The sequence below is a fragment of the Silene latifolia genome, unplaced genomic scaffold (genome assembly GCF_048544455.1).
Source record: "Silene latifolia isolate original U9 population unplaced genomic scaffold, ASM4854445v1 scaffold_20.1, whole genome shotgun sequence".
Lineage (NCBI taxonomy): Eukaryota > Viridiplantae > Streptophyta > Magnoliopsida > Caryophyllales > Caryophyllaceae > Silene > Silene latifolia.
Window position 1 is genome coordinate 6230668 of NW_027413163.1, and position 24038 is coordinate 6254705.

Consider the following 24038-nt stretch of genomic DNA (forward strand, 5'->3'; position numbering starts at 1 on the left):
TTCTAAAATTACACAAACCTGCTTCTTATGCAGTCTTGAACATAATTATTGTCATCACTTATACCCTAAAATTATGTAAATCTGTTTCTTATATAACCATTCATCAGTTACACTCTAAATATAGTATATATTTCTGTTCCGGGTGTAATTCCAGAGCAGATATTTGTTACCACTCGTAGCTCGTAGAAGGATGTCCTTGCTTGAATCCTCTTTGCGGTCTCCTGAAACGATGAACAAACTGAGGGCTCGGCTTTGGCCGAGCGTACTCACTCCGACGCTCAAGTTAGTAAACTTAGAGAGAAGTTGTTGTAATTTGGCTAAGAGTGTATTGTAGAGAGATAAGGAAGATATTACCAGATGAATAGTGGTTATTAGGTCAATTTGTGGATCCTTTCCTCAATGAAGGTTGAGAAGTATTTATAGACTTTCACCTTTTGTCACGTAGTGGCCAAGTGGCCAAGTGGCTAGCAGGTGGAAAGACCGTTCTACCCTCGGCCGATGGACCTATGGCAGGCTGGCCGAGGGGTCTTGGATATGAGTACGCGGATATGTGTCCCGGTGGCTAGTTGTCGGCCGAGACCAGTGACAAAGCCGATGGGATGCATCGGCTAGGTCATCTAAGTCGTTGACTTTCTTTGTGGATACCTTTGACCTTGCTCAATATGTTGACCAGTCATTGGTGCGAATATGCCCCATCAATTTGCCCCCAGCGTAGTCTATGCCGTGGTATGGGCTCCGATGTATGTTGAGCGTATATTCTGCGCAAGTATTTTTGCAAAATTTTCTGCATCGGCTACTTCTGATGCATCGGCGTGGTTCTTGTTTAGGCCGTGCCATATCCCCCCTCCATACGGATGCGTAAAGGGCATCCGATGTGGAAAAGAATGTGACGCTGGCCGAGACCAGGGCTGAGAGTGCCGGTTGTTTTTGATTGCCCCCGGCCGGTGCTTCCTAGCTTGGTTGATCAGGTGGCCGGCGGAGAGCAGGTACCTAGGAATTTGTTGAGGAAGGTGAATAGGCGAAGAGATGTGAATGGGCGTGTTGAAGACGCTTGGTCACTATTGCATTGATTGACATTCAATCGTTGCAACGATTGACATTCCGTGGTTGCATGTCCGACACGTGTACGTTCGCACGATTGGTTGACGCTTCATGGTGTGCCCTGATTGGTCCTTCTTCATGGGCTTTTCCTATAAATAGGCGATTATTCCGTGATTTTGGCCACCAATTTCATTTTCTCAAATTTTCTCCAAAATCTTCATCTTTCTAAACTTTCAAGGGCTTCTTTTTCTTCCAATCTTCAGAGTCTTTGATCCGGCGAGTGTTTTTCTTCGAGGTAAACAAACAAATTCTCACCTCTTATTTCGTTAGTAATTCCTTGTGAACATGTCTTCGTTGATGCCGGGACTAATACTTCTGCGCCGGGGTTCCCGTCGCGTCTTGACGAGGAGGGGATACTAGAAGCCATCCCGCTAAGGTTTGGGGGCCCTAGGTCTCCTTCTCCCGTAGTTGATCTGCCCCTCCTGGAGGAGTTGGAGGATGAGGATGATGCTGATGATGCTAATGATGATGATGAGAGGGCTCCCGTTGATGGTGGGAGGACGACTATCCCGGATCATGGTGAGGCCTGCACGACTGGCCTCGACCGTGTCTGGACAAATAAATTCGCAAGCGACTCAGGAGAGACTCTTTTCGGAGGTCACTTCTCCCTCGGTGAGGGGTATAAAATTGTTATCCCAGGGAGGGTCGGGCGGTCTCGCCGCCTCTCCCCGGTCATATCGGCGTGCATATCGGCACCGGAGTATGGGCTCGGTTTCCTTTGAATGAACACGTCATGGCCATCATCAAAGCCATGAACGTTGCCGTGGCCCAACTGCATCCGTTGGCCATGAGGACGATAGTCGGCTTTGTATGGCTCTGTGTCTTTAAGGGGAGACCCCTACGGGTTAACTTATTCCGCCGACTCCATAGTCTTGGCCGTCAAAATCCGGCAAAGTGGGGTGGTATAGCGTACAGACGGAGCGGGCTATGTCTCCGTGAACAAACTTACTTCTCGCAAAGATCGGCAAGGGCGATGGGTGTACGTCCAAGTGCTTGGGAGGACTACCCATTGCCTCGGTCTTTCCGAGCCCCGTTTACTTACGGTGTGAGACCGGGAAGAGTATGAGAAACACATCTCCGGGGTAACAAGGTCAAGATGGACGCTTCGTTTGTCCCTCTTACTGCGGATGAGAAGCGGGCAATGCGTTTGTTTGATCTTTGAGGAGGGATGGTGCCCCGACTCGATTATTCTTCGAGGATGAGTGCTATGCGCGTCGGCCTCATACCGGCCCTCAATGGGGTGAGTGGGGTCGGTATGAGGCCCACCTTTGCTTGTTATGTTCCTTTTTCAGAGCTTTGTTTTACTTCTTTTATGTAACTCTTGTTTGATTTCTTGCAGATCGGTTTGGTCGGGATCATGCGAGAAGGACTTGGAGAGGTTAGGGCTTGACAAGGACGGGAAGGTCCTTCAGCGGCGTCCTACAGCTGATTTTCGTGATCGTAGACTAGCCCCCAACGAAATCATGGACAAGCAGACGAGGGGGTTGGATCAGGAGACGGCCCATGCACGGGTTCTCGGAGGCGTGCCGAAGAGATCAAAGAAGGCAGCGTCCAAGTCGGCGGCGGTATCAATGCCAACTCCCTCTTCGACCCCAGTGGTCCAAAAGGATCATGTGGAGGTCATCAATATTACTGAGGGGGAGGTGACCGTTGCTAAGGTCCCTTCTCCGAAGAAGAGGAAAGAGCCACCGTCCGCTTCCACCGTTGCCGGGGAGAAGCCTGCCTCCACCAGCCCTCCAACTAAGAGGGTCCAAACTGGTACGGATCTAACTTGTGGTTGGATTTAGCGGTTCGTTGGACATTCCGATGACAGACTTTTCGATGTGTCAATGCATGGTGACATGGATGCTTGTAAATTTTTGTAGATCCACCATCGGCGGCGTTCTAACCGAACGGCAATCGGGAAGCGACACTGAGAAGGTTATTGAGAAGGCGGGTGATAGAAATATCACCGTTGACTCCTCAGCTCAGAAAATTCCTCCCACCGAGCTCGTGGCGGAGGGTGAGAGAATATATAAGAGGTTGGGGAAGTGGATTCGTCTGGCCGGCTCCCACGCCATGGAGCAGGAAAGGACCATGGCCCAATCTGGGCCACTGATCGCAAAGCTTAAGCTTGATCTCTCTGCTGCGAGGGGGGAAACCGGGAAGGCTAAGCGGGATCTCCTTGCGCCGAGAAGCGTGTGGAGGAAGCCGAGAAGCCGCCGAGGGCCGAGAGGGCCAAAGTTGAGGATGCGATGGCGCCACAGCCAAGATGATGGAGGAGCGGGACGGTATAAGGGCGCCTACGACGCCGTGGTTGCAAGAGGGACGAGTGGGAGGATGCATTCGAGAAGCGGCGGAGGCGCTCGGGGACGCACAGTGCTATCCTTCCTCAAAAAGAGAAGGATATTGAAATGCTTCAAGATGATCTCCTCCCTAAAATGTGCGTCCAATTCCGGGACCAGGCCGAGGAGGCGACCAGGGAGGCAATCAGACAGCTCATCCCCGACGGCTCCTTCCCGTGGGATAAATTTGACCAGCTCCTGGATGAGATGGTTGATGCTGCGGAAGCAGCGGCTGCTGAGAAGGCGGAGGCGGCGAAGGCGGCTCAGATAGCGTTGGCCAAGGCGGCCTATGATGCGAAGGAGGCCGAAAAGGAGGCTGAGAGGCTAAAGGCGCTTGAAAATGTCGAGCCTTCTCTTGAGCCGGCCATCGAAGATCCGCCGCCTCGATGGAGGGCAGCAACAGGCATAGGGAGACGGGCGGTCGTCACCAGACTCACCCGACATCTCGGATAGCTTTAGCTGTTCGGGGGCCAACTATTGAGCCTTTCCTCCCTGCCATCTTTTGGCGCTTCAATTGATATGCTTGTAATCTTTTGCTTTTCTTTTCCTTGTTTGTAAAAAAAAAACTTTCTTGGTAGGTTGTGTTTAGGCTTACCCCTATGGGGGACTACGTCGTCGTATTCTTCTTTTAATCATTTTTAACAAAGTTTGTCCTATTGGCCTTTGGCCTGGCCGAGGCTTTGATCACAATTCTTTGTTTTTCTTGCGTTATTAATTGAGTGCCTTCGTTTTTACCTTTGGTATGGCCGAGGCAGTTTGAATGCATATCTCAACTGCGTAACATCTTTGATGTATTGACCGATGTGTCCCCGTCGCTCTCGGCAAGTAGCCGAGGTAATCGGGGTTACGGCTCGATAGCATTTCTTCTGGCGTATCGGTCGTTGTGTCCCCGTCGCTCTCGGCAAGTTGCCGAGGTAATCGGGGTTACGGCTCGATAGCAATTCTTCTAGCATACCGGTCGTTGTGTCCCCGTCGCTCTCGGCAAGTTGCCGAGGTAATCGGGGTTACGGCTCGATAGCATTTCTTCTAGCATACCGGTCGTTGTGTCCCCGTCGCTCTCGGCAAGTTGCCGAGGTAATCGGGGTTACGGCTCGATAGCAATTCTTCTAGCATACCGGTCGTTGTGTCCCCGTCGCTCTCGGCAAGTTGCCGAGGTAATCGGGGTTACGGCTCGATAGCAATTCTTCTAGCATACCGGTCGTTGTGTCCCCGTCGCTCTCGGCAAGTTGCCGAGGTAATCGGGGTTACGGCTCGATAGCAATTCTTCTAGCATACCGGTCGTTGCGTCCCCGTCGCTCTCGGCAAGTTGCCGAGGTAATCGGGGTTACGGCTCGATAGCAATTCTTCTAGCATACCGGTCGTCGTGTCCCCGTCGCTCCGTGATTCCGAGGTAATCGGGGTTACGGCTCGATAGCAATTCTTCTAGCATACCGGTCGTTGTGTCCCCGTCGCTCTCGGCAAGTTGCCGAGGTAATCGGGGTTACGGCTCGATAGCAATTCTTCTTTTGGGTGGTAATTATGGAGGGGACAAGCACTTGGATGGAAAACTTGGTTGTTTCTTCACTTATGATCACGCGTTGGGGTGTCCACATTGGGTTTGGACACCTCCGCCGCTATACAAAGTACTTTCTTAAGTTGTCGGTGTTCCAATGGCTCATCAAAGGCACATCCTCCATGTCTGTCAGTCGGTATGTACCCGGCCTCATTTCTTCAACCACCTTGTAGGGACCCTCCCAATTGGCCGTTAGTTTACCATGAATATTTCCTTTGTTGGTGGCGGCCGACTTTCTTAGGACTAGATCTCCTACTTTTAAGTCCCTCTTGTGGACTCTTTGATTTGTAGGCTCTTCTCATCCGGTTTTGGTATCTTTGCCAAGTTGAGGCGTCTTTGTATCTCGCTTTCTTCGACGAGATCCGGGAGGCTTTAAGGCCTTCCTCATTTTCGATTGGGTTAAAAGTAGCCGTTCGAATGTTGGCACCGTCGCTTCAATTGGTAGGACCGCCGGATCCGTAGACTAAGTGGAAAGGAGTGTACCCCGTTGCTTCTTTCTCCGTGGTCCGTAGGGACCACGGGACGCCGGTAGTTCATCGGCCCATCTTCCTTTAAGGTCCTCCTTGTCTTCTTCAAACCGTTGAGGATCGTCTTATCGTTGCCTCACTTTGTCCGTTGCTCGTGGGTGGCAGACGGAGGAGTATGCAAACTTGATGCCAAGCTCTTCTAACCAGTTCATTATCAGTCACTCCAAAATTCTCGGCCGTGGTCAAATACCATGACTTGGGGCAATCCAAAACGGGTTATAACATTTTCCCAGATTACCTTTCTGACGGCCGCTGTGGTATTTGCAGATCGCTGCTCTGACTTCAACCCATTTGGTGAAGTAATCAACGACGACGATCAAGAACTTCCTTCCTCCGGAGGCCGTTGGAAACGGTCCTAGCATATCCATCCCCCACTGTGCGAAAGGAAGGGGGTTAAGCACCGGTTGTAGGTCTCGGGAGGGAGCATGTATCACCGGGGCATGCATCCGCGTTCGTGCATTTCTTGGTCTTTGTTCTGGAGTCTTGAAGCATGGTGGGCCAGAAGTAGCCGGCTCGGAGAGCTTTGTGGGCCAGTGTTCTTGCCCCCATGTGGTGTCCACATATGCCTTCGTGAATCTCTGTCGGTATTAGCTCTGCGTCGGCTGGTCCGACACATTTCAAGAGTGGTCTTATTACGGACCTTTTGTACAGCTCCCCTTCGAACACCAAGTACCTGGCGGCGATCCTTTTTATCTTGGCCGAGAGATTGCGGTCCTCCGGCAACTCACTTGTAACTTTGAATTTCATTATCGGAGTCATCCACGTTGTCTCGGCCTCTACGTTGCCTACCATGCCGACATCCTCGGTGATGCTCTTCGTATTCCTGATATCTACCAGCACGGTTCGGCTGACATTATTGATGGTTGAGCTGGCAAGTTTTGAGAGAGCGTCGGACCGGTTGTTCTCAGATCTGGGAACGCATTGGATTTGGAAAGATTTCAATTTTGCTATGTCAGCTTTTACCCTTTCCAGGTATCTCACCATCCCGTCGTCCCGAGCCTCGAACTCTCCTCTGATTTGGTTAGTAACCAACGGTGAGTCATCTTCAACACAATGTGTTACGCCCGTGCGCTCCGGCCATCTCGACTCCGGTTATCACCGCTTCGTACTCGGACTCGTTGTTCGAGGCCGAGAAGGTAAATTTCAAGGCGTACTCAAACTCGTCCCTGTTTGGGCTGATGATAAGGATGTCGGCTCCCGAGCTGTTCGTCGTGGAGGAGCCGTCGGTGTAAACCTCCCATACACCTGGGTTTGGCTCTTCTTGATATGTGCATTCGGACAGGAAATCTGCAAGTGCTTGTCCCTTTATCGAGGGCCTTGGTTTGTACTGAATGCCAAAGCCAGAGAGTTCCACTGCCCACTTGATAAGCCTACCGGATTGTTCGAATTTCTCCAAAGCTTTTTCCAATGGTTGGTCGGTTAGGACCGTCACGGGGTGTGCGTCGAAGTAGGGTTTTAACTTTCTTGCGGCAACGACGACGGCGAAAGCTGCTTTTTCAATTAGTGGGTAATTCCTCTCGGCCGGCAACAGTGTATGGTGACAAAGTAGATAGGGTGTTCTTTGTTTGTCTTCTTCCTCGATGATCACAGACCGACCGTGGCCGAGTAATGCTTGCTATGTACTGGGTATAGCGTCTCCCCGATGTCGGCCTGGATAGAGTTGGGAGAGTCTCGAAGATGAGCTTTTAGTTGCTTGAAAGCGTGCTCTGTTCCTCCCCAGTGAAGTCTTTATTCCCCTTCAACACCATGAAGAATGGGGTGCTCTTGTCTCGTGACCGAGAGATGAAACGGGCGAGAGCCGCCATTCTCCGGTCACAAGCATCATAACCTCTTTTCGATTCCTTGGTTCCGCAGATCTAGGATTGCTTGGACTTTGTGCGGATTGGCATCAATGCCTCGGCAGCGACGAGTACACCGAGGAATTTACTCGCCGGACAATCGAAGTTGCACTTCATTGGGTTGAGCTTCATCTTGTATTTCCTTAGTGAACAAAATGTTTCCCGTAAATCGGCCAGGTGCTTTGTCGATTTGCTTTTCACAATAGCGTCGTCGACGTAAGCCTCAATGTTTCGCCCTTTTTGACTTTGGAATACTTTGTCCACCGATCCGGTGTACGTTGCACCGGCGTTCTTCAAACCAAACGGCATCATTTTGTACATGTATGTGCCGTTCGCGGTGATGAATGCGCATTTAGGCATGTCTTCCTCATCCATGAATACTGGTGATACCCGAGAAGGCGTCTAGCAGCTCGGCATGGTGTAGCCTGCCGTGGCGTCGATTAAGCTATCTATCCGGGGCAAAGGGTAACAATCTTTGGGGCATGCTTTATTAAGGTTGGTAAAATCTACGCACATTCTCCATGCCCCCGATGATTTCTTCACCATCACAACGTTGGCTAACCACTCAGGATAAGTACAAGGCATAATAAAGCCCGCTGCTAGTAATTTATCTACCTCGGCTTTGATGGCGTCATCTTTCTAGTGAGGAGTTTCTCATCCTTTGCTTGATAGGGCGGCGGTGGGGAGTACGTTTAGCTTGTGAATAATTACCTCCGGCTCACGCCGGCATCTCGGCTGAGTAGGCGAAGACGTCTTTGTTCTCCTTCAAGCAGTCTAGGAGAGCGGCTCGAATTTTGGTTGTGTCGACACCGATAGTCACGGTGCGGCTCGGGTCAATCTCTACCTCCTCGGTCTCCGCTCCCTCTACTATGCCGACGGTGGTATCCGTGTGTTCGCCCTCCTGTTGCAAGGATGGGCTCTTCCCCTTTTCTGATTTCTTCGCCGCTTTGAAGGATTGCAGGTTGCACCCTCTGGCGGATACTTGGATATTCACCACCTCATCGTTCTCGTTCTTCGAGACGAGCTTATGCGCTTCCCCCCGGTCCGAGACATACATCAATGTCAGAGCCCGGATGGACATCACTGCGTCAGCCTCACTCAGGGTGACTCGGCCTATGAGGACGTTGTAGGCGGATGAACCGTCAATGACCACGAATTCCGACATAACGTTCTTGGTCGCACCTCGTTCTCGAACATTCTGGCGGCTTGATTGACCCCTGTGGGTACCATGCGGCCCCAGGAGAAGCAGAAGCTGACAACGGGCTGGTGCGGGGTCAAGTCTTCAACCTTCAGCCGAGGCTAAGAAAGCATTCTCCGTACATAATATTTGTGTAAGCGCCTGTGTCAATTAGGCACCTCTTCACCAAGTGGTTGGCTATGTCCAGGTGGACTGTAAGTGGATCGCTGTGAGGAGCGGCAACTCCATCGTAGTCCTTCTTCCCAATGGTCATATCGGGGATGTTGGAAGCGGGGGTCGCCGTGTTTGGCACAAAGTTGATGGCCTGATATAGCTCATTCAGGTGCCGTTTGTACCCACGAGTGGACTCACCGTTCTCATTGCCCCCGATGACAACATTGATTACTCCTTTCCGTTCTAAGACGGATTTCTTATTTGATCCGCCGGCGTCTTTTCTTTGGCCTCCGGCAATGTATTTGCCTAGGCTCCCCTTCCGGATCAGTTCTTCAATGGCATTTTTCAGATGTCGGCAATCGTTCGTTAAGTGGCCGGTGTAGCCGTGGTACTCGCAGTACTGGCTTGTGTCACCGTCGCCCCTCGGCTTAGGGGGCCTTTCCCACTTCTGACCTTCGCCTTTGCTCAGGGCGAAGACCTCTGCGGCGGATACGACCAGGGGGGTGTGATCATTGTACTGCTTTCGGTAGTATGGTCCCGAACTCCCCCCGGCGCCCGCCGAGTTCTGTTTTCTGGCGGACTTGTCGGACCGTGACCTACTGTCGTCACGGCGCTTTTCATCCGGGTTGTCCTCCCGGTGGCTTTTCCTCTCTGAGTACCCAGCCTCGCTGTGGCCTACCCAGGTCTTGTGATAGTCTTCTACCTTGATGGCCTGGTCGGCCATCTTCCTAGCGGCATCTAGGCCCAAACCCCCGTACTTGATGAGCTCGTCTTTTAAGTTTCCCTTTGGGAGGCCTTTCATCAGTGCGAAAGCCGCCAGTTCGGGGTTGATCTCCCGAATCTGCTGAACCTTGCCGTCGAACCTCTTCACATAGCTTCGTAGAGATTCGCCCTCCTCCTGTTTGATAGTTAGGAGGTCCGACGTCTCCACGGCCGTCCTTTTGTTGCAAGAGTACCGGGCTACGAAGGCGTCTCTTAGGTCGGCGAAACAGTCTACAGAGCCGTCGGGAAGCCCCTTGTACCAATTTTGAGCCATCCCATGCAGAGTTGTTGGGAAGACTCGGCACCAGACCTCATCGGGCTGCTCCCATACCGACATGTAAGACTCAAAATCCTCGGCGTGGTCGGTTGGGTCACTATCTCCTTTGTATGTGATCGCCGGCAACTTCAGCTTAGTTGGCACGGCGGTGTCAAGGACATAAATCGAGGGGTCGACCACGTGTCGAATGACACGCGGCGATCGGCTCCTCGCATTCCTAGTCCGGCTCCTCTCCTCGTAACGGGAAGGACTCCTCCTTCGACTCGGGCTTCTTCTCCGACTCTCCTGAGTCGGACTTCTCTGGTTCCTCCGGGGTGTGCCTCGTCGATGCTGTGGCGACGCTGTCCTCTCACGAGTACGAGAAGGGCTTAGGTCTACCACGACCACTTTGGGCTCTTCCGGCGTCTTGGTAGGGTCGGCCTCTTCTAGGGCCTCGTTCAAATTTCTCGGAGTCACGTTTTGGGCCCTGGTCTCTTGGACGGTTTCCGCCGCTCTTGTCGGCGTGTTTGTCTTTGGCGTACTCCCACCAGGTCCAGGAGCATCTTGGTTTCGCACGTCAACCACTGTCCCATGATGGTGACCTGGTTGGCGGGCAGCGGCGTGTCTGGTATTATCGGCATTCCGAATTCCGGTTGGATTACTCCGCCGGTGGAGGGCTGCACGACTCCAGAATTGTGAAAAGTGTCATCCTGGCAGAGTGCGGTTTCGTCGGTCACTACTACCTCTTGTTGTTTAGACATCTCTTTAGCTTTTTGGGTGGGTTTTTTGTGTTTTTGTTTTTGTTGTTTTGGGAATGAATGTGACTAGCTTCTAGTGTCTTTCCCCACAGACGGCGCCAATTGTTCCGGGTGTAATTCCAGAGCAGATATTTGTTACCACTCGTAGCTCGTAGAAGGATGTCCTTGCTTGAATCCTCTTTGCGGTCTCCTGAAACGATGAACAAACTGAGGGCTCGGCTTTGGCCGAGCGTACTCACTCCGACGCTCAAGTCAGTAAACTTAGAGAGAAGTTGTTGTAACTTGGCTAAGAGTGTATTGTAGAGAGATAAGGAAGATATTACCAGATGAATAGTGGTTATTAGGTCAATTTGTGGATCCTTTCCTCAATGAAGGTTGAGGAGTATTTATAGACTTTCACCTTTTGTCACGTAGTGGCCAAGTGGCTAGCAGGTGGAAAGACCGTTCTACCCTCGGCCGATGGACCTATGGCGGTGGCCGAGGGTCTTGGATATGAGTACGCGGATATGTGTCCCGGCTGGCTAGTTGTCTGGCCGAGACCCAGGTGACAGGCCGATGGGATGCATCGGCTAGGCTGTCTAAGTCGTTGACTTTGCTGTGGATACCTTTGACCTTGCTCAATATGTTGACCTGGTCAGCGGTGCAGAATATGCCCCATCAATTTCAAAGGGCGTAATAATTTTTATGTATTTTTTAAATTTAAAATAAAAAAAATATTAGTCTAATTATTCGTAAATCGTTTTTTTGAGTGTGTGGTATACTGTTTTTACCTGTTTTTTTATAAGGTTTATACGCATTTTAATTAGATTTTACATTTTTACATCACTTAATTGTAATTTAATGTCATAAATTAGTTTCATGCAACGATATAGCATTATAGAGTTAAATTTTATAGAAAAATAAAAATGGTTTAAGGCCAAAATAACTTAACTTAAAGTGTCTTTGATGGTAATAAACTTTCATTTTCTACCTCTTACTAAGATTATATTAATACATTATAACATTAAAGGTACACAGTTAATTTAAAAAATTAATTTAATGAGAATGTCTCTTTATAAAACAAAACTAAAAAATACCGTGCTGTAGCACGGGAATCTACACTAGTTAAAGATTAACCTTTTTTTAAAATTATAATCTCTTATCTACTAAATGAATAGGTGAACTCACAAATTTTCCCTCCAACAAGCATCTTTTTAAATAAGGAAACTATTGATAATTTAATTGTATTCACTAAATAAATAATAAAATTAATAATTATAATGTATTTCATTATAAAATTCTATTCATTAAAATTAATCTTTTCATCAAATTATATAATTTTTATTTTTACTAAATAATAAACTACTCCCTCCGATCTAGACCAAAGGTAACATTGACTTTTCGGTTTTTTCCCATGGTACCCTCGAACTTTGGCAGATTACACATGGTACCCCTTATTTTAAGTTTCTACATATGGTACCCCTGTATTTAACTTTTTCTTTCCCAAAATGGCCCTTGCCAAACTTCCGTCATCATTCCGTTAGTCCTCTAACTAATGACCCTTTTTTTGTTATTTAATACACTAATAACATAAATCATTATTTTGTACAATAAATTCACTTTAATATCTAAATCCCAACAATCACTCCCCCACCCCACCCCCACCATGGTCAGGCGACGTCGCCAAACCAGTCCACCAGGCCACCATTATATCAACCATCATCATCATCTTCGATCACCACTACCTACACCAACAATAGCCACCACCATCAGCCGCCAACAATAACAGCATCACCAACTCACACAACAGCAACCACCACACTAAAAAAAAAATCCAAATCTGAAAAAAATATCGCCAAAAAATAGTAGAAAGGCGACATCATCAGCCGCCCTTTCTCCACCTTCCCTCTTTCAACCACCAACAATCGTCAGATCTGTTTTTTTTCTTAATAAAGGGTGACGACGAGTTGCACCGATGATGGTCGCCTGAACTCCAGGAGTGTCGACGGCAGGTGGAAAAAGAAAGGGGAGGAGGAGGTTGTGCGTTGGTGGTCACGGTGTTGTCGTGTGGAAGGAGTGATAATGTTGATAGTATGTGATTTGTGGCAACTGTATGACGGTAATTTGATTTGAGCTAAAGTGAAAATATGAAATTACATATGAATCAATTTTAGTCGCATAACTCATAGCTTGACATCATACTCCAGGAATTAACAGTACATCCAACCAATTTCTCAGTATATCATATTCTCCTCACTTCATATCACAATTGTATCAATCTCATAGTAGCTCAAATTTCGTATCCATCCAATCATACTTTCAAGAACTTATAAAAAATTCTAGTACAACTAACCACATACATTACGATATATCTACCCACACTCTTTACACTTTCCCATGTCACCGGTTCAGATTGAAAAAGCCATGGTACATATTAAGGACGTCTCCCTCACCATACTAAGAGGGGATCCTAAAAGTTTCTACCCAGGGTTCATTTTAATTAGACACATCTTCGGTTCATTTGATCCATTAATTTATGCCATATGATCGTTTTCTCTGATACCACTTTGAGTCTTTAGCAAGACATTCTCAGTTAAATGAGCATGTACCATCTCGGTTTCCCGAGGTAGTGAGTAAGAAAAGACAACGATAAAAGGTACTTTAAATAAATTACATTAATGTTGTGAAACTTTTTGAACTGTCTTACAATTTATCCAACAGTTAGATAACTGATAAACCAAAGTCTAACCGAAAACAACGGAAATCTAAACAACTGATGGACATCTCGATATACGTCACCCCAAATCCGACGCAAAAGGCCCTCTACAACTGACATAATAAGGGTTTTTTCCATTAGTATGAACAACTTTTAAACAATGTCATGAACTAAGTGATCGACTCCTCCAAGTACACGTATCGTCCCATTCCCACGCAGCATCCAACACAGCTCACAAACCATTACCTGCTAGTCTCACTACTACCTAATTGCTGAAAATATCAATTGGTTTATCACAAAGTTGAAATAGATTTGACACAGGAAAGTAAACACGTCAACCAAAGTTTGAGTAGGGACCAACTAACACAATATAGTACTCCCTCTGTCCCGGTCATTTGTTGTCCTTTTCCATTTTTGGGTGTCTCAGTCATTTGTTGTCCTTTCTATTTTAAGAATAAATTTAATGAGTAATTTGATCATTCACACTAGATTTATTCCACTTGTCGTTTAGTAATTGGCTTCCTCCCCTTTCCTTGGTCTTTGTGCCCAGGGGCGAACCCAGTAGGTAGCAAGGGGTAGCAGCCGCTACCCCAAAGTGAAAAAGATTAATTAAGACGCTGTTATTTTGCTACCCCAGATCTGTCAATAAATAATAAGTAAAAGTGAAGGCGTTATTTATGCAGCAAAAGTGATGTGGCTTAGTGGCAAGACATTGGTACTCCAACCAATAGATCCTGTGTTCGAGACTTGTATTAGTCAAAATGCCATTATCTTTTGCTCAGGTATGAACTTTTTATTTTCCATTTTACCTAATAATTATGTTTGTTAGAATGGTTAAATTTTTCTAAATCGTGTAAAATGAAGATAAGTTGTCGAATCATAATGTGAAAATCTTAAAACATTACAGAGGGTTTCTTTGTGTCACAAAGCTATATAATCAAAATTATAGTTGAAAAATAAAATAAAGGTAAATTGTGACTTAAAAAATGAGTTTAAGTTAGTATCAACCGCTCATTTTTCGCTACTTCCATTTTTACTGAAAAGTCGCTTCATATTTTTGCTACCCCAAATTTCTAATCCTAGGTTCGCCCCTTAATTGTGCCAAAACCAAAGGATAACAAATGACCGGGACGGAGGGAGTATTATTCAAGAACAACTGCACAAAGATGAATAACAGTGCATTAATAGAACCAAGAACCTCATCACCATACACGGTCACACCTTACCCGCGTGCCATACCACCATATACTAGGTACATTCCCTCGACACTAGTATTGTAGCATCATCAATAACACGCTCCCTCGATACCAGTACACATCAACATCTCATCACAATATAACTTTCACATTAATATAATATGCAATAACCCGTCATCTTATTAATCGCAATGTTCATCTTCACAATATAAACCGTCTCAATATATGTGACAATATCAATATCATCTTGTAACACCGTCGCAACACAAATAAAACAAATCATACAATTGCATATCAAATAACACTTAGATTGAGTAGATAATCCTTACCTTTTCGTAAATATTCAAGAGACAAGTCTAGAAAGTGGTATTAGATCCGTTCCTCAACAAATCCGTCACCTAATTAACAAACAACAAGTAATCACTAACTAATCTACACAACCAACAATTATAAACTAAATCCTTCAATCCCGAGTTAGGGTTCGATCAATCACGGCCTAGGGCAGCGAATTCACGCGTAAAATACGTTAAATATTGCTAAAAATGATAAATAAACGACTTACAATGAGAAAGGTGTGATCTTTGCTAGTGAATCGCGAATTCCCAAATTAATTATAAACTCATCCTAAACAAGTAATCACTAACTAATCTACACAACCAACAATTATAAACTCTTCCTCTCTTCTCAATTTGATTTGTGTGAATACTACGTGTAAATATGCTAAACGGTTTAAATCTCATGTTTAATAGGGTATTTATAAGCCCTAAACAAAGTAGGTCGGTTTTTAGGATAGAATATAATAATAATACGGTTTTTCTATCCTATGCCCACTAGGCATAGGATAAGAAAACAAAAAAGGAAATAATTAAATGATGTTTTTATGGGAACTTGTAATATTTCATTATTTTTACTTTTCTTTACAAGAAATATATTTATTTCTTTCCTTTTTTGTTTTCTTATCCTATGCCTAATGAGCATAGGTTAGAAAAACCCATAATAATATAATAGAATTAGGAAAACGGAATTAGGAAATAAAACACGGGTTGAGTAATGCAGTGCCTCGATCGGTTAAGTACCCGTGGACATGGGCCACATGCACACCGATCCGTGGACATCGCAGCGGTCCGAAAGCTAAGTTCTGTGATGTAGAAATGCTTTCGACCGGATCACATTAGATCGGTCGGTTTCGTCTCGATGAAGGTCTTGAAATGATACAGAGATGTTCGGAGTCGCCACCAAGAAATTATGGGATGCTTGGAAACCGTTCGAATCCACTTTGTAACTCGGTCAAACGAAGCAAAAAGCGGTACTTGACATAGGTACTAAAGATACAGACTCGTCCCCCCTTTAGCATCATATCGCTAGAATGACTCTCATTACCAAGGATAAGGCCGTCCACTATCCAAAGGTTCTGAGTAAGGGGTGAGGGTACGTGTAATACCCCGTATTTAAGACGGTATAATTATATTAAAATGTGTTTTAAAAGATATTTAATAATTATATAAATTAGATAATTAAGTTGTAAGACGAAAATAAAATAATTAAATAATAGTGAGTCAGGAATTGTTGGAGCTCACGTGTGGCACACGTGTGACTCGTGTAATATGGAAGTGTATGACGGTGAATTTAATAATACAATACTACTAATAATATGTAATAATAATAGTAAACAATAATAATAATAAAGGGAATTGAAAATTGTAGATACCTCATTTCTACACCTCCCGCCAACCACCCAGTGATGATTAGGCCGCATGTTTGGTACGCGGAACGATTTATGACAGTCCGTAAGTTTATCGTCAGGTGATAGCTCAAACATTCAAGTCTACCCCTTGGTCGTCATCTACGCACCGATACGGTCGTTTTAACAGTAATTACAGTTCATGACCCGTGTCCACACTAATAAAATGAAGCTGAGTAAAAACTGTTAGGAGCCCTCTTAAGGCTTGGGATGAGAAATAGGGGCCCCCTCACACCAAATTTCTTGCCCTTCCAGTTTTGAACCGGTCACCTTGAGAGAAAAATTGAACGAGTGGGGTAATTAGAATGTATTTTCTGTCTTAAGGGTCAATTGTTTGTCTTAAAATAGAAATTTCTAACCTTGTTGCAGGACGCGGATTGAGGTAAGTAATATGTAACGATGTTTGGGCCTAGGGCCATGTGATATGGCATGTTTGTTGGGAATTTTTGTAAATTGGATGATAATATGTATCAAGTGGTGAATTGAATTATTGGATGAACTTATATATACTGGCTTGAATTGGTTAATGGCATGAATGAATAATTTACATGAATGGATGTTATATGAATTAGAAATATTATGTCTAGAGATATGCGGTTTATGTGATCCCTAAACCATGATTAGTTGTAGTAATATAACAATAAAAGTGATAAAATTTGGTTTGATGGACTAAGTAGAGGACGGCTAAGCCGTGGTGGTGCATGACAGTTTGGCCGTGAGTGAGTCACGTGGTTGACTGGTCTTAGGCCAGTCCAGTCAACCACATGTTGTTTTGTTTCCAGGTATAATATTTAAAAACCTTATGCCTAAATTCCTAAGCAGAAGCTTATGTGTTTCATTTTATTTTATATCAAAATCATGCCTCCAAAGAAAGCTGCATCTACACCTACACCCACTTCTATGTCTCAAGAGGAGATTGATCGTCTGATTGCTATGAACGAAGCCTTGACAGCTGTGTTGAAGGCAAATGGGTCAGCGCAGGATTCAGCTAAAGTGAGTGCTTCTATTTCGAGGCACAACCTGACGAAGTATGATGGATTGGGTGAACCTTCTCTATTGGGAGTCTGGCAAAGAGAATTTGACAATCTATTTGAGCTATTGAAGTGTCCTGCGGAGTTGTAAGTGGATCAGACTGCTTATTATCTGAGAGGGAAAGCTGGTATGTGGTGGACCCGAAACAAGAAAGCTATTAGAGAAGCTGCTGCAAATAATGCAAGTGATTATGTGAAGTGGTCTGGATTCAAGAAGGTTATGAGAGTTGTGTTCGTTCCAGAGCACATTAGAAGCAAAATGAGAGCAAAATTTGATTCTTTTAAGATGACTGATGAGATGACAGTGGAAACCTACTACATCAGGTTTATGGAGTTGTCAGAGTATGTGGCAGATTTAAACCTCATTGATGAGATGTTGGCACTTTGATTCGAGAAGGGGTTTACCACAACTATCAAGAAGAGGCTGGCAGCTAGTCAGCCAAGTAACATGGATGATATATAACAAAGAGCTGGGCACGCTGAGAGAATTGCAAATATGCTCAAGGAAGAAAAGAAAGAAAAGGGTGAGAAAATAAAGACAGAATCTGCAAGTGAGAGTGATGGGAATAAGAAGCAGAATATAAATCAATTTCGCTCTTATTTCTCGAATAATGGGCCAAATGGGAGTGTGGGCCGTGGAGGCTTCGGCCGAATGGGACATGATACGTGCATTTTATATAGTCTTTTTAGGCCTTTTATGCACGTATTTCTATGCTATTATCGTAGTTTTATGCTACGAAATGCCCCGATTATGCTACTTTGGTTTGTTTTGTCCTATTTGCAGGAATGGACCAGAAAGTGGTGAAATCGAGCATTTTATCGTCCGTTTAGCATGCATTTGGAGGAAGAGTGAATTTAGAGCGGAAATATTGCTGACTCGGGATGCGTGAAGCTGTTTCGGGAGCTAAAAAAGGACAAGTCAAAGCTGAACTAACGAGATTATGAGCTGCTGAAGTTAGAAATCACTCGATCGAGTACTTTACTTGTCGATCGAGTGGTTTTAGATCAAATAATAGTTCGATCGAACACTTTCCCTAGTCGATCGAACAGTGTCTATTTAGTGTTTACTCGATCGAGTAGATTAACTACTCGATCGAATGGTTTGAGCCTGATTCTGCTCGATCGAGTGGTTTTAAATCACTCGATCGAGTGGTTTCCCTAATGGGCTCGAGCTTTTTGTTTTATTTCATCATTAGGTTTAATAAAATCGTCTTTCCTATAAATAGGAAGACGATAGAACAGTTTAGGGGGAACTCTCGGATCATCTAATACTGGATCGGACGTTACTTTTCTCCTGCTACTTTGTTCATCTGTAATTTCCGGATTTATTTCTGTAACTCTTTCTTTCCCTTTTCTCTTTAATTCAATTAATGTTTGTCGTTCTTCTCCCCTTTATACTTGTTCTTTATTTATCCATGTTTAGCTAATTCTCTTTCCTAGGATTAGGTGATTCAATGGACTAATGTTAATTGCTAATTAGTTTATAGATTGGTCGTTGTTGTTTTAGCCTATGTTGTTAATCACTGCTATAATTGTATCCTGCTAGTTGAGTCGACACAATTAGCCTTTTAATTTAGGTAGCCTTGACCTGGACCGGAAGGTTGGAAGGGGTGAGACCTGCAGTGAACAATAGGATGCTTTAGTGAGGGCGGAAGTTAAGCTAATTGCATTTTAGGGCGAATTGAGACCGGAAGGAGATATTCGCTACCCCTTAGACCGACACATCGACTAATCTGTGACCTTAACCGCAATTAACTGACGTTCATTGATGACCCGATATCCTAGCTCCCTCTTTTTCTTGCTAATTTCCCTTGTCTTTATTTCTCTTGCCTTAGTCTTTTTAGTTTAGATAAAATATTTCAAACCCCCAACTTGTGACGTAGACAGACCGAATAGACAAGTAGATAGTGACCGCCTCCCTGTGGAGATCGACCCTACTTACTGCTAGCTTCTGTTAGTGTACTTAGGTTTTATTTTTGGTACTGAAACGACGGTATCAGGACCAATGGGAAACATCGGTGTCATATGTTTCAGATGCGGGAAATCGGGTCACAAAATTGCTAATTGCAGAGTTGCTGTGGGAGGCAGGGAAAAGGATTTGTTAATGGGAACCAGAGTGGAGGTTTTAGGACTCCTATGCAGAGCTATGAAAACTATAATCAGAGGTCTGGAGGTGGAAACTATCAGAGGAGGAACAACAATTATTCTAATCAGAATCGCTTCAACAACAACAACAACCAAGGCAATAGAAGTGGTAATTTTCAGAAGATAATGAATGGTGGGAATCAGCAGAATGGGTCAGCATCAGCTAGCCATGGTGGACCTAAGAGTAGTGGGAAATTATTTATGATGGAAAAGGAAGTTGTTAAGGTGAGTGGATGCTCATGTTGTCACAAGTACCTTTCTTGTTAATTCTGAGCCTACCTTTGTTTTATTTGAATCACGAGCTACCCACTCTTTTATTTCAAGTGAGCATGCTAGGACTTTAAAATTAGAAGTATTTGATGAGATAAAAGACCTAGTTGACATACCTTTGGGGGATTTCATACCTTGTAACCGTGTGTATAAAGATGTGTTGGTTAAAATTGGGGAAGCTGTCTTTTTGACCAACTTAATTGAATTTCCTTTGGAAGGTTTTGAGGTAATCTTAGGGATGGATTTGTTGGGTAAATATAAAGCCTTTATAGATTGTCATCAGAAGAAGGTCACCTTGAGTGGACCTGAAGGAATAAAAGTGTCTTATAAGGGATTTGTAGTTAAACCAAAAATAAAACTTATCTCAACAATCACCTTAAAATCTTGTTTGATGAAGGTAGGACATTTGATCTTATGTCACGTGAGAGACACAAGGGAGGACGTGCCAGGGGCGGCATCCATACCTGTCGTGCAAGACTTTCAAGATGTATTTCCAGACGAGATTCCGGGGTTACCACCTCAGAGGGATATTGATTTCGGCATTGACTTGAAACCTTGGGCGGGACCAATTTCCAAAGCACCTTATAGGATGGGGCCTAAGGAGTTGGAGGAGCTTAAAAAGAAGTTGGAGGAGTTGTTGGATAAGGGCTATGTGAGACCGAGTGTGTCACCTTGGGGAGCACTGTGTTATTTTTTAAGAAGAAAGATGGAAGCATGAGGTTGTGTATTGATTACAGGGAGCTAAATAATGTGACCATAATGAATAGGTACCCTTTACCTCGAATTGATGATTTATTTGACCAGTTGAGTGGGGCTGGGATATTTTCTAGGATTTATTTGAGGTCAAGATACCATTAATTGGGGATTAAAGATGAAGATATTCCAAAGACTGCATTCAGGACTAGATACGGACACTGCGAGTTTGTTGTTATGCCATTTGGATTAACTAATGCACCGACAGTCTTCATGGACTTAATGAACCGCGTGTTTAGTCCCTATTTGGATCAGTTTGTAGTTGTCTTTATCGATGATATCCTGGCGTACTCTAAAGATAGGGAAGAGCATAAGAAGCATTTGAGGATAGTATTGCAGACTCTGAGGGAAAATAACCTTTATGCTAAGCTGAGCAAATGTGAATTTTGGTTGGAGAAAGTTGCCTTTCTGGGGCATGTTGTGTCTAAAGAGGGAGTTTCGGTGGATCCAAGCAAGATTGAGGCGGTGTCCAAGTTGGAAAGACCAAAGAATGTGGGTGATATTAGAAGCTTTCTGGGGTTGGCTGGCTATTATATGAGGTTTGTAAAATATTTCTCAAAAATAGCTAAGCCTTTGACTACTTTGATGAAGAAGGAGAATAAGTTCCAGTGGGATGAGAGTTGTGAGACGGCATTCCTAACCTTGAAGGAGCGCCTGACTACAGCTCCTATTCTAGCCTTACCTGAGGGGAGTGAGAATTTTGAAGTTTCTACAGATGCTTCGAAGAATGGATTGGGATGTGTACTTATGCAGAATGGGAAGGTGATAGCTTATGCCTCGAGACAACTGAAAAAGTATGAAGCAAGTTATCCAACTCATGATCTAGAATTGGGAGCAGTGGTATTTTCCTTGAAATTGTGGCGCCATTACCTTTATGGAGCTACTTTTAAGATATTTTCTGATCACAAGAGCTTAAAGTACATTTATACTCAGAAGGAGCTAAATATGATATAGAGGAGGTGGATAGAGTTTATTGAATATTATGACATGGAGATAATTTAACATGAAGAGAAGGCTAATGTGGTGGCAGATGCACTAAGTTGGAAATCTGTCCATGCTTTGTGTACTGCTATGTCTAGGGTGAGATTGCATGAAGAGGTGCAGAACATGGGCATTTCTATGATTAAGAAGGGAGATATAATTGGAGATTTGACAATTGAGCCGGAGTTGTATGCTGAGATTAGGAAGAAGCAAGCTAAAGATGCACGAGTGACTCGCTGGAAGGGGACCGTGAATGATGCCGTGGAAAATGACGTGGGGAAACGGTTCTCTGTGGCCGGTGATGATAGTTTGAGATTTGATGGGAGATGGTGTGTACCTGATGATGAAGAATTAAAAAGAAATATTTTAACTGAAGCTCATTCTACTCCATATTTTGTTCATCCTAGAGGAGATAAGCTATATAAAGATTTGAAGAAGACTTTCTGGTGGCCTAAGATGAAGAAGGAGGTTGTTGAGTTCGTTGCAAGGTGTTCGGTTTGTCAAAAGGCAAAAGGAGAGGATAAGAGACCACAAGGCAAAGTTCAATCCTTGGATGTACTTGAGTGGAAGTGGGAGAGCATTTAGATGGATTTCATTGTGGGGTTGCCTAGGACTCAGAAGGGGAATAATATGATATGGGTTATTGTGGATCGATTGACTAAGTCAACTCACTTCATTCCTATGAAAGATACTTGGAATAAGGCTGAGCTGTCTAAAGCTTATGTCAAGAATGTGGTGAAGCTTCATGGTGTGCCTAAGGATATTATTTTTGATCGTGAGTCAAGGTTTATATCTAAATTCTGGCGGGAATTGTAATCTTTGATGGGGACTCAGTTGAAGATGAGCACAACATTTCATCCAGCTACAGACGGTCAGATGGAGAGAACAATTCAAACATTGGAGGATATGCTGAGAGCTTGTGTGATGGAGTTTGGTGGATCATGGGAGGAGAGGTTGGATAAGATTGAGTTTTCTTATAATAACAGTTACCATGCTAGTTGATGCGAGTCATTTATATGATGTTTCACATCCCTTTTTACACGCATTTCAGAGCTCATCTATGTAGTTTATGCTACATTTCTCCCTATTTCCGTCTACTTTCGTGTTTTTGTACATTATTGCAGAAATGTGAAGAATTCAGCGGAAATCGAGCTAAATCCGTCCCCGAGTATCCTGCATTGCATTTGACGTGAAGAAATTACTCAAGGAACGAGCTTGGTGCGCATTTCAAGGCCCGAAAGACAAATCCACGAGAATATAGAAGTCAAGTACCAGCTAAAGCAGTCGATCGACTGGCCTCCATGGTCGATCGACCATACCACGACTTCCAGGAGACACTGTTCAGTGCCACTCAGTCGATCGACCGGTCACAATGGTCGATCGACCAAGTAACGAGCTGATGCGCGGATTAAACATATAGAACGAGAAATCCAAAGCCCAAAGCTATATTAGGTTTAGGAATTTAGTTACGTTAGTTTGCTATATAACGTAACCTGACTAAAAACTTTAATCATCAAGCTTTATATCAAGTTTTACATTCAGTTTTAAATTCCGTTTTCATCAGTTTTAGGGTTCAAGGATTAATTCGGTGTTGAATACAAATCACTTTCATATTCGGCTTTGTTATTTTCCTTCGCAATTCACACGGTATTCTACTGTTTTTATTCAGTATTTTGCTTTCTTTCATAGATATAGAATTGCTAGACCAGTTTCCCCAAAGCCGAATTATCATCTTATGTTAATTGTTTCTTTCACCGTATCAACCATGAATTCTGTAGTATATTTAGCCAATTTTATTGTTGCCTTTAATTTCAGTATGAGTAGCTAAATAGCTTGTGCTAGGATGTAGGGGAACTGTAGATTAGGCGGCGTAGAATTAATTTGGCCTGAAATCGCGTGTCAGTCGATCGACTGCCATACCTGGTCGATCGACTGACCACGTGAGGTGTTACCTTCGTTTTAATTGATTTAATTCTATATTCGACGAATCGAGTGCACACGACTAGTTGAATGTTTAGGATATGACTGACCCATTAGATCGAGAGATATGGACAGTTGTTAGATCACCAATTAAAATGACTAAACTATGCTGAGATCGAAAGATAGGTAAAGTTTAGATTATTAGTCACTTCTCAGGACGAGAGTCAGTATTAGTGATATTAGGGACTTTTAGCGAGATCGAAAGATGCTATCTGTTAAGAGTGGACCGAGAGGACCTCTTGTTTTCCCGCCTCATGTGTTTGATTTAGACCGACTTAGCTTGCTGCCGCCGAAACTATAGTGAACCGACCATCCTAGTACCTCTTTTATATCTATTTTCATCCGTTTATTTAGTTTATTTTGTTTTATTGTTTTTAGCTATAGATCACTCAAATCAATCAACCCCCACATTCTGTTACCTCAAGACTAGAAATAGACAATTATTAATTACATTCGCCTCCTTGTGGTTCGACCCTGCTACCACTGTCTATAGTTGTAGTTGGATTATAAATTTATTTTTGGTGCTTACAACGACAAGCATCAAATTTTGGCGCCGTCGCCGGGGAGGCAATTGTTCTAATTTTTAGTTGTTTTTATTTAGTCTTTCTTAGTTTAAGGGACATCCGTTCCTTAAACTTTTCTTATATTCTTTTTGTAGTTTCTTCTTATGCGCAGGTCACAGGGTGGTGAACTAGTACTGTTCAACCCTGAGATTGAGAAATCTTTGCGCGAGTTGAGGCGATCATCTAGAGTATTGCCGACAGAGGAAGAGCTGAG

General features: G+C 44.3%; 1 protein-coding gene across 1 annotated transcript in view; it reads right to left on the reverse strand.

Moving 5' to 3' along the window:
* LOC141638237 (ent-kaurenoic acid oxidase-like) overlaps nucleotides 1-24038 on the reverse strand; it is a 216433-nt gene that overhangs the window by 126642 nt on the left and 65753 nt on the right. The gene's annotated exons all lie outside the window — the stretch shown is intronic.